This window comes from Camelus dromedarius, chromosome 7, assembly GCF_036321535.1.
Source record: "Camelus dromedarius isolate mCamDro1 chromosome 7, mCamDro1.pat, whole genome shotgun sequence".
Classification (NCBI taxonomy): Eukaryota; Metazoa; Chordata; class Mammalia; order Artiodactyla; family Camelidae; genus Camelus; species Camelus dromedarius.
The window spans coordinates 47,607,525-47,618,788 of NC_087442.1; positions in this window are offsets into that span (position 1 = coordinate 47,607,525).

The window sequence follows — 11,264 nt, forward strand, 5'->3', positions numbered from 1 at the left end:
CTACATTAGGTTAATTTTGTGGTTGGGGGTACTCAGGTTTAAGTACAAGAGCAGCTAGAGGAATATCTAAATTCAAAAAGATCCCCCAAATTCAATCTTCCAGGCAGAAGACATTTGAAATACACCATAGCAACTACAATGTATTTCCCCAAAGAGTCAAGGAAGTCACACAATTTAAAATGTTACCTGTAAGTATTCTGGTGCAAGTTAACACTTCTTTCTTGTTTGCTTTAAACTAATTAACATATAAAATGGCTTTAAAATGTAAAGCTGCCACTTCTGTGAGATTTGCTGCCCCTTAATGTAATATAAAGTAAATAGAAATACAGAAGTAAAGAGGTGAATACCTATCAGTGAATGACTGCTTTGAAACACACTGTTTTATAAAGGCTCACTAGAACTTAGTTTGAAAGCTATAACAGCAAACCAGGCACTCCATTTTTCTCGCCCTCCAGAGACAGCTCCAGAGGCTGCTCTCATCGGTTTTGCCTTCTGTCCAGACACCCCTGCCCCTCTTTGAGCCGGGGGTATTAGAAATCTCCTTGTTCATTCAAGTTATTTGTTATAGTTTTTCATTTAAAAATTATTTATATTATAGATCCTGAGCACTTAGTGTTATTCTTCATCCCAGGTTTTTAATTCAGCTTCAGAAATATTTGAATGGAAACACACACATGTGTAGGTAAAGCTGTATTCACCCAGAGCAAAAAGAAGTCATCTTACCTAGCATTTCCACATATGTAAACACTAAAAATTTAGTAACGCGTGTATCAATATAGTCCTACAATTGTCTCTAAACTCTCTGAATTTGAAGTGGTCAGTACTATCAGTGCCCATTAAATCAGTATTTTTATAGTTTAAAATGTGATTTTTACATCACAAATGTACGTCGGCTAACTACTTGGTGACTTCTGATTAGAAAGCGTCTCCGTGTATCCTGCACCGCGCATTCCTTTTTCCATCAACAGAGGGCACTCTGTCGTTTGCCAAGGAACTCAGCTACACCGAGGGGGCTGAGGGCTGGGAGTGCAGTATTTGACAGACGAGGTTTGCAGAGTTCGCTCCAAGAGCAAGTAGAAGCTCTTTCAACTGGTCAGTGTATAATTTATTGGAAATGCTACTGATCACTGAAACAACACACCTGAATGAAAGAGAACTCCGTGATTTACAGAAGTCGGATGCAAGTGACTTTTAAGTCAGTGGCGTGTTATTATTTGAGTATCACCCAAATGGTCAGTGTTGGAAATCATCATCTGCATAAACCCCAGATGCATGCTCAAATACAAGCTCACCTAGTAGAGGGAGTGACAGCTTTATTTATGTGGCCTGCCTTCGCACTGTTTGCGGGAATGTCTTTAGGGTGCCTGCTTCAGAACAACTTAAATATATTATAGCTGTTTTATATTTGATCCAAGAAAAATGAAATAATTCTTCATCTGGTAATCTATCAGGATCATAATTGACATATTAGAGAGGTTTAGCTTTTTTCTCTGCCAAAAGTTATACAGAGAAAATTTCAGGTGCTGGTGCTATTAATTTTTCACCAGTCAAAGGCACTAAATTTAAACTGAAAACTTGGAAGTATGAAAAAAGATGCACTTCAAGAAAATTAGATTTTCTCAGGGTATTTGTCCGAGATCTACATTTACCGATATGTAATTTATTAGCCGCTTCAACACAACGCAGTAATCATAACCTAGTAGTACAAGGATTGCATTTTACTCCCCGTGGCAGAAAAGTTTTACAAATGTCTTAAAGCCACTGTAAAAGCAACAGTGAGAAATCCTAATAGACACCACAATCAACATATTTGACAGAAGTGTATGCATTACCATGGCCCATTATTTCAAATGAGAGTATTCTATCTCAAGAACTGGAATGATACCACAAATAATAGAATAAATGGGAATATAAAAGTCAAACAGCACGACAGAAACTGCTCAGACATAGGGAAAAAGAAGCTTTTTAGGATACAGATGTGTTCTAAAAATCCTCTTAGGAGAAAATGTGCTCCATTATCACAGAAGGAAAGAAAGGCAAGGTTTTCTTATAAGCATTGTATGTTTATGTGATATTAAGGATGATGAAGCAAATATTTAATAGCTAGGATACTGCATATGGCTAACAATAATTCCTTTATCATTTACTCAACGAGAAGATAAGTGCCGTTTTCCTTCTTTCGCAAATATATTTGCCAGCAGCTGTTTCAACATTTATAAAGACCATTTCCACTGACTGCCAAATAACCATAAATTCATTTACGCATATTTTTGAGTTGGAGGCATAAAAATAATTACATGTCTGATTAAATCCACTTAGGCCTCCATGTCTTACTAAATCTATAATAGATATGAATTGTTACAACGTATTACATTAAAACACATAAATAATACAATGCAGATGTAGAGTCCAGCTTTTCTACAGTAGAGTGTGTGGCAATAATTTACACAAATAAGGTTGGGATACATTATTAAAAATAATTTATTTTGGAAATTGTTATGGAATGTCTGACATGTAAAAGCAGGACTTCAGCTAGAAAACTAAAGAAACTGTCCTTGTTTATCATTGCTTCACTGTCCTCAAGCACACATTAAATAATTATTTCAATAAGCTTGTCATTAGAGGAAAATAATTAAGTTGAAAACTCCTTTTCTTAAAATGCAAACTACAGAAAATCGTCCATATACTTCCAAATTAGCTGAATTCTTAAGGTATAACAGTTTCTCCTCCCACCCACCTACCTCCCACCCTGAACCTCATCATTTCATCCACCCATACCCACCTCTTCTGCCACTTGGAACCAAGATAATTTAAATGATTATAGTATGTGGAGAAAGACTTTAAGGGACTGTTCAAAGTTAAGGATCACAATGCTTAGAAAGAGCAGTTTGATTCGGCTCTTCACTCTCTGTAAAAGACATGGAATTTTGCTTTCTTCTGATTGAGACTCAGCTTATAATAACTTTAATCAGATAATATTTAACCATATTTGTTATCCCACAACACTTGGTAACACTTCATTTTGAGTGTCCCCGCATTATCAATTCATTTGGTATTCATTGTAATAACACAGATCATAATGAACTCATTTGGTATGCATGTGGATGTCATAAGTACTTCCAAAAGAATTCAATTGCATTTCAGCATTAATTAAACCCACTCCCTAATTTTCTTAGGAAAACAGGAATATACTGTATTTCTTTAGTATGTCTTTCAATAGCACATCCACTGGGCTGATTATTGTCCTGCATAGAATTCTCTGTATACACCTTTACAAATATACCATTTTTTATGCAAAACAGTTAAGACTCCAAAATCAGTGTTTAGATTTTTGTGGGTCATGATATATTTTCTTAATATCAGCATTTCATCAATGTAGAGAGAAGTGATATTTACAATCACGTTTCTCAGCAAAGAAGAAAACAACCCTACATTAATTTCTAGAATCTCAAAGACAGATAGCGTCTTTCTTTAAAAACAGTCACACAAATAACAAACACCCAGAGAGTGAAAGCCATCTGACCAGAGGGAGTTGTATGCCCGTTTTCTCTCCCCTCTGCTTTCCCAGATGCCAGAGGTGCCCACGGCTCTGTGGACTCTGCTCCTGATGGCTGCTAGTGGGGTATGCCACTTGTGTGATGTCATTTAGTCAGTACGGAAAAAATACCAGCCCCCACTAGTATCTTTAGATGGCAAAACCAAGTGGCTTATCAAAGAATAGTGCAAAATCGTTTTAAAGAGAGATCTCCTAAAATTTACTAACCTTCAATCACATCAAGGTTTCTAAAGTTATACAGGCTTTCTCCTGTGTTCGTAAAAGAAGCCAATCTCATTCTCCTTTCTGCCAGCAGAGATCACATTTCTCAATCCTAACTTACCCTTATGCTAAAGAAGAGTCATGATAGCAGATTTGAGACTGTGTGAGATTCTCTCCTGAGTTTCAGCTTTGAGCACCAGGGGGGTTCATATGTTAATATGAAGGAGTGTTTTCCATTTGTTTGATTTTCTATTTTTATTTTTTGGCTTGCCACTTATCTGGAAGCTGAAATCAGGTAGCAGCATTAAGATATAAATCTTACAGGGTTTAAATCTTATTTAAACTTATAGGAAGTTAAACCTTATTTTTCCCTACTTGATTATGCAATTTCAAGGTGGGGGGAGGAGGACTAATTAACTCTTAAAGCACCTGACTGCATCTTAAAATGGGAGTCTCTAACACCCTTTAAATCTTAGCATTATTTGTTCTTTATTTCTCAGCTATAACATGAACAGACAAACAAAGCTGAAAGAATGACACCTTTGCTGGGGAAACACTTTCTCTCAATGCTGTCATAGACTCACAATTAGTTCTAATACTTTCTATAAAAAATTATACTTTTTAAAATATTTTAAAATAACACTAGTACGGTACTATTTCAAAACAGAAAATGAAAAGGAATTTGTAGTTAATGAAGATACCTATTTTTCCAGTACATTTAGAGATAATGCAGCTATTTTCAATGAAACCCCATGCAGTGAGAATAGAAAATTCACTTCCCAATAACATAGTAGACAGATCTGGTTTTTTCTCTTATGGTTTATACTCCTGTTACACTTAATAGGAACTGTACATCAAGGCATGCAGAGAAAAGCGGATTCCCGTTTTGCAGCTTGGAGAATTACCCACTATTCAGAATCTCCCTGACACCTGGATACAATGGGACAGGTTAAAAATGTTGCCTCCTGTGAATTCTAGGCTTCTGTTCATTTCAACATTCGAGGCAGACGTCTCGTACACAAAAGTACTTCAAAGGTATGCATTTATTTTTTGTTTGTTTAGGTTTGTAGACCTTTCTCTGAGAACAGTTCTTACTAATCTTTGCACAGAAATATTTTCAGGATGTCAATGCCTGTTACCTTGATATTGCCTGTTTAAAAGTGGTGGTTTTGCTGCTGGTGGCAAACAATTTAAATAGGAACACAAAATAGCTGCCTGCTTTATTTCCCCCCTGCAAGTGTCTGCTCCTTGTCTACGAATAAGAAACTACCACTATAAAATCTCTTGCTTTGAGCTCTCACTAATGAAACTTCCCGATTCCACTTGTTTCACTGAGTTTTCTCGGCAACAATTGATTCTTTCTTTCTAAACAGACCTTTAGGTATGTGAGGCCGTTTGTAAATTATATGGTGCTGGCAATATCATGAAATATCATGACTGAAGTTTATGGGCAGATGAAGGCGGATGAGTTGTAACAAGAATAAATTACACAAAATACATTGGGGGAGAAATGGGAGAGCGCTAGTGCCAGAAAAATTATTAAACTTTAGAGTGGTACTTAATAAGGACACTAAATTAAGCGACCTTACGATTGGATGGACATAGTAAATGGGATTCCCAGGGAATTATCTTCCATTATCTTACAAAGAAATAAGGGGACATGGTATCACAGGCCAAGATCAGAAAAGTACAGGTGAACTGAATATTAGCAAATAAAGCACTTCACTGAAAACAACCCTCCCTTTAGAATCATCCTGAATTCACTACATAATATCACATGCTGGTGCAAAGGGTATAATTTACAGCTTGGGGGTATACATTTTATACCTAATTTTGCCTTTTTACAAATGTGTCTAGCCAACAGCATAAAAGCTCACATTGTCTCTATAATTAACAGAAAGTTACGAAGAGTACTTCATGAACTGTTGATTTCTCTACCTTGCTTCATCTATCTGTGAAAGGGAGTGTCATTCTGACTGAACTATAGAAACTAAGTGAGGAAATCGGTAACATATAGCTGACTATAAATTAGAAAATATAGGCATATGTATATGTGTATGGATGTGCATTTTGTACCTCTGTACCTTTTATACTGAGGTAGAATTAACATGCAGTAAAATGCACAAATCCTACATGTAGAGTGCAATGAATCTTCACATATATATATTTTTTTCCCTTGTGACCACTACCCAGATATTTTCATTACCCTAGAAAATTTCCTACTTTCCATACTCCCCTCTTCTCCCACAAAGCTAACCAGTCTTCTGACTTCTGTCACCAGAGATGACTGTAGAATGTTCTTGAAATCACAGATTTGTACTTTTGTGTTTGGGATCTTTCAAACTCAATGTAATTTTTGACTCTGTCCCTATTCTTCATTGTTAGGAATTGAGAAGTTTGGCAAAACAGGATAAGCAACCCCAAAAAGATCAAACACCCTACTGTCTGCTTTTTTTTTTTTTTTTTTTTTTTTCCTGTTCTCTGTTTTACATCCTTATAGCTCAGTGGTTAAGATTGTGGTCTCTGCCACCTCTCAGGCTGGGAATTCATTTCAGCTCCATCACTACCACTGGGTAAATCTGGGCAACTTACTTTAAATCTCTAAGCCTTAGTCTTCTAATTAGAAAAATGAAACTAGCAACTATTTCTGACAGCAACTGTGATAGCTAAATGCAATGATCCACAGCAAGAGCTCAGGATAGTTTCTGGTCACTTAATGATAATATTAAGATCAGTCTGGAATATTCTAGTCAAGAAAGAAGAGCTCTTTGTTGGGCTGCTCTCGAGAATGGCACGGTGAAGGGTCAAGACTTCTAGGCTCTGAAAACAATGGTTCTATTTTTTAATTTTAATTTTAATTTTTTAAAAAACCAGTCCTAAACCAGCCTTACCACATCACAGGAGGGCAAAAAAGGTTGCTGATAGATGTTCTTTCCTAGGGACACCTGTGTCCATTGTTGGTCGTTTTTGAATGAAGGAGACACTATTGGTAAAACATGTACTTACATGGAGTTCACAAATACCAATGCACATTTATTTTGAGACAACTGCCAGTAGGAATGGACAGATTTTAGAACTAGAAAGATACTGAAAAACCGTTCAGTTTATCCTCATTTTATAAATGAGGAAACTAAGGCAAGTCAGGTCATTTGAGGTCAATGAAAAGGCTGAGATTTCTGCCTCACCGTCCAGAGCAACGGTTCTCAAAGTACGGTTCCCAGCCATGGGCTACAGCATCACCTAGTGCTGATGTTACTAGTTAGAGACGCACACTTTCAGGCCACACCTCGACCTACTAGATTCGAAGTTCTGGGGACAGGACCCAGCAATCTGTGCTCCAGTGGCCCCCACGGATTTTACCTGCTCAAGTTGGAAGCTTAGTCTTGGGCCCTGCTACCCTACATATTGTCTGTGGACTAACAGAATCCACCTCACTGGGAGCTGTTTAGAAATGTGGACTCTTGGGCCCCAGACCTACTAAATACTACACTTTTATAAGATTCCTAGGTGAGGGGGCTTAAAGGTAGGAAGCTCTGATCTACACTAGCAGCCATAGTCAGACCCACCTGAGCCTAAACTGTCTGCTGTCCACCAGGATCTGTGCTGTTTTCAGCCATCAGAGCACACTGACCTACCCCCTTCCCCAGAGGATCTGCCAAAACAACTATCATAACACCAAATATGAGTTTCTGCTGTGCCCCAGATCCTGCACTAAGCAACCTCTGTGGAACCATTCATGCTTCAAAATCCTCTAACACAGAAATAATCATGCCCATTTTCCTAGTAGGAAAATAGTCTTGAAGAGTTCTTTCCCCGGGGCCATGCCATCAGCAGATAGAAGAATTGGGGTAAAATACTGGTTCTTTGGTAACTTCTTGGTGATACCAAGACACACCAACTCCCAAGTCCCTCTGGACTAAGCACTATGGTAGTTACCCAAACCAGGATCTGCTTATTTACTCTTAAACCAAGTTGACTTTACAGAGATCACAAAAACTCTTAAGTGTATCTATGGATGTGATATCTCATTTATTACCACAGATAATTTTTGAAAGGAGAGATTAATGATACAGCACTACAGTAATAAATCAGGCAATTGGCTTCTCAGACTAGCTGTAGCGAAGGACTATTCTCCCTCGATCCCATTCTGCCATATACCAATTCTTTTGTAACATAAAATAAAATGAATCAATAGAAAAATAAATTTAAAAGACAAAAAATACAAGTCAACTTTTTAAAACACTCAGCAGATATAAAATTACACTGTCAAGTTGCTGTAAAAATTTCTTAATGCTAACTCTCAATTTCTAGCCTTGTATCTACAGTCGCAGATCAATAACAAAGAACTTGCAGAATAGTACTGTTCTAGAAGGACATTTTGAGTAGCAAGCAACTAGGCAATATGTTAATGAAGATTCAGGTATAGTCCTCACCAGTTTTGAACTACTGTAAAATAGGTCACACAAATTGGAATGGAAAGACTCCGTCTTTCCATCCCTAGAAAGATACAGAAGGCCACTGACACCTTCTCCAATCAGCTTTGGGAAAAATAATAACATTTCATTTTTATGGTGCTTTCATTCATTTATCCACCCCACATTTAGTAAACTATGTGCCAGATTCTTGGGATACAAGACTTATTAAGACATGGTCCCTATTTTTAGGCATGCACATGGTAGTAGATAATACAAATAATTTCTTTTATATATATTGTGTATCTCTCTATTCTTACATCTATAACCTTTAAAAAAAGTTTGACATGGCTTACTTTACAGAATAAGATAAAGATAAAACCAATAAAATAGAGCATTTTATTAGCATCTCACTCTAATCTTGACTTTTCACATTATTTTGTAGTGTAATCAGCATAAGTGTTATTGTATCCATTTAAAAGATGAGAAGGCAGACTTAGAAGGGTTGCCTTGTGTAGTCAAAATTACACAACTTGTGCAGGACAAAGCAGGGCATCAAAGTTAGGTTCACCGCTTCCAAGCCCAGTGCTCTGCTCACAACACCCTAGCCATGGTTGTTTTTTCCACAATTCTTCATCCACATAATCCTTGGATTCCCCTTGGATACCTATCCATGCCCAAGCATCATGTCCTCATGACCTTCATGGATGACAAGCCTCTCACCTAGGCTTCTACCTATTTTTCTTCAGAGAGAAGAGTCTTTTACTCTTCCTTTTTTCAAATTCAACTTTTGCTGACCTATATTCTATTCATTCTTAAGCTTACTCTATGCTGGATAACAGTACGCTAAAAATTTGAATACATGTCTCTATTTAATGGCAACAAATGACCAATGATTTCCCTTCTATTTGTGGGAAGACCTTGTTAAGACTACAAGATAGGGGAAGTTTGTCTTCATTACTTCTACTCTCTTGGTGCTATGTCTTCATCCCTAAATCAGTGACCAACCCTCAAATACTTTTTTTTTCATTCCTTTTGTAATATAGTCTCTCAGAGCATTCATTCATGTAAAGGTGTAATGGCGGCTAACAACACAGCATCAGCTATCAAAAGGTATTTTTGTGTTCTGTTTTCTTTACTGTTGTATTGCCAAAGCCTGGTATCGTGTCTCTCACATGGTAGGTGCTCAGGAAGTATTCACAGCATGAATGTTAATGAATTTGTAATTTGAAAGGAACAAGTACACAAACCAATATGTAAACTTTCATCACATGCCTGGCACCGCATTCAGTGCTCTCATGCTTTTGATGGAATTCATGCCCACCTCATTCATCTCCTTGCCTCTCGTCTCCCTGTGAATCTATCCTCTGTGTATCTGCTGAATGATGGCTTCAGATCTCTATGTCTGTTGAGTCTGTTTCTATTTTGTAAGTTCATTTGTGTCTTTCTTTTTAGATTCCATACATAAGTGATATCATATGGTATTTTTCTTTCTCTTTCTGGTTACCAGGAGGGAAATGGGGTGGAAAGGGATAAACTGGGAACTACTATATATAAAATAAATAAACAACAAGTTTCTACTGTATAGCCCAGGGAACTATACTCAATATCTTGTAGTAACCTATAATGAAAAAGAATATGAAAACAAATACATGTATGTATATGTATGACTGAAACATTATGCTGTACACCAGAAATTGACAGAATATTGTAAGCTGACTATACTTCAATTAAAAAAAAGAATGAAAAAAGTTCCAATCTGATTATACCACTTGCTTGCCTTAAATGCTTTCTGTATATTTCTATAGCCTTCAGAATATAATTCCAAAACTTCATCAGGTAATACTCAAGGCAGGAAGAAGTCACCAAATACAGGGCTATATAGAAGACGCAATTGATAGGAATTGGGACTCAACTGGATGAGGGGTTTGAGAGGAAGGAAGGCACTGGTGGTGATGTTATTAAAGAAAGGGTTGGTGAGGAAGGATGGGAACAAGCCACATTATGAGAATGGCTGATTATTTCTCTGGTCCTGTTGCCCCACCCCGCCTTCTCTCAAAATATACCAAGTCCAGAGAAACTCCCTTAGACTTATCTTGCAATATACTAAGGAATTCAGGGGTGATAAAGCATACTTTTAAGACCTTAGTAATATATTTTTAAAATGTGTACTTTAAAATTAAATATAGTAATTATTAAATATAGTATTAAACAGATTTATTAAATATAGGAATATATTTTTTAAAAAGGATGCTACTTTTCCCACTTTTGCTAGTTTCAGATATCTCGTTTTCTCATTGTGAGGGCAATAAAACCCTTAAAACTATATGCCCTCCATACCTTTTTTCTGTATAAGAAGAGGAATAGATGGGGAGAAAAGGTTATTCTTTGTGGACATTGGTTATGAACAAAACTCTGGAACATAATGGGTGGTGGAAGCTATCGAAAACAGAAGAAAGATCTGGGGGACTGTCTCAGTCCAGGTAAAAGGCACAGGGAGGCAGAGACTGTAGGGATTTAATGGCACAAGATCTGGAATCAGACCTAGCTAGGTCTTCTCTTTCACATATTTATTAACTAGATGATCTCAGCTAAGTTACTTAACCTCTTTTAGTTATAGTTCCACCATTTATAAAATAAGAATTATAATAGCACCTATCTCATAGATCTATGGGTTAAATATTTTTTTCTCAACACAATGCTTAGCTTCCATAAATGCTCAATAAATATTAACTATTATTGTAATAATTACATGAATTAACAATAGAAAAATCAGGGTGGTCTCTACAGCACATGAACAGAGTACTTCCAAAATGCTTTGCTATCTACAAAACACCTATCGTCCAAGATTTCCATATGGAATTTGGGTTCATTATGGGGTTTGCCTCACATTGGTATAATTAAAAGAAAATAGACATGGTTAATATCCCTTTCAAATAGCAGAAGCCTTTTCTCTTCTATTACAACAATCAGTGGAGAAAAAAAAAAGAACAGATTTCTAGGACAGTGAGAAACCAAAACTAATTTATGATTTTAATGAATTGTGATTTTAAAGATTATGCCACAGAACGGATACTATTACTCTGCTAAAGAAA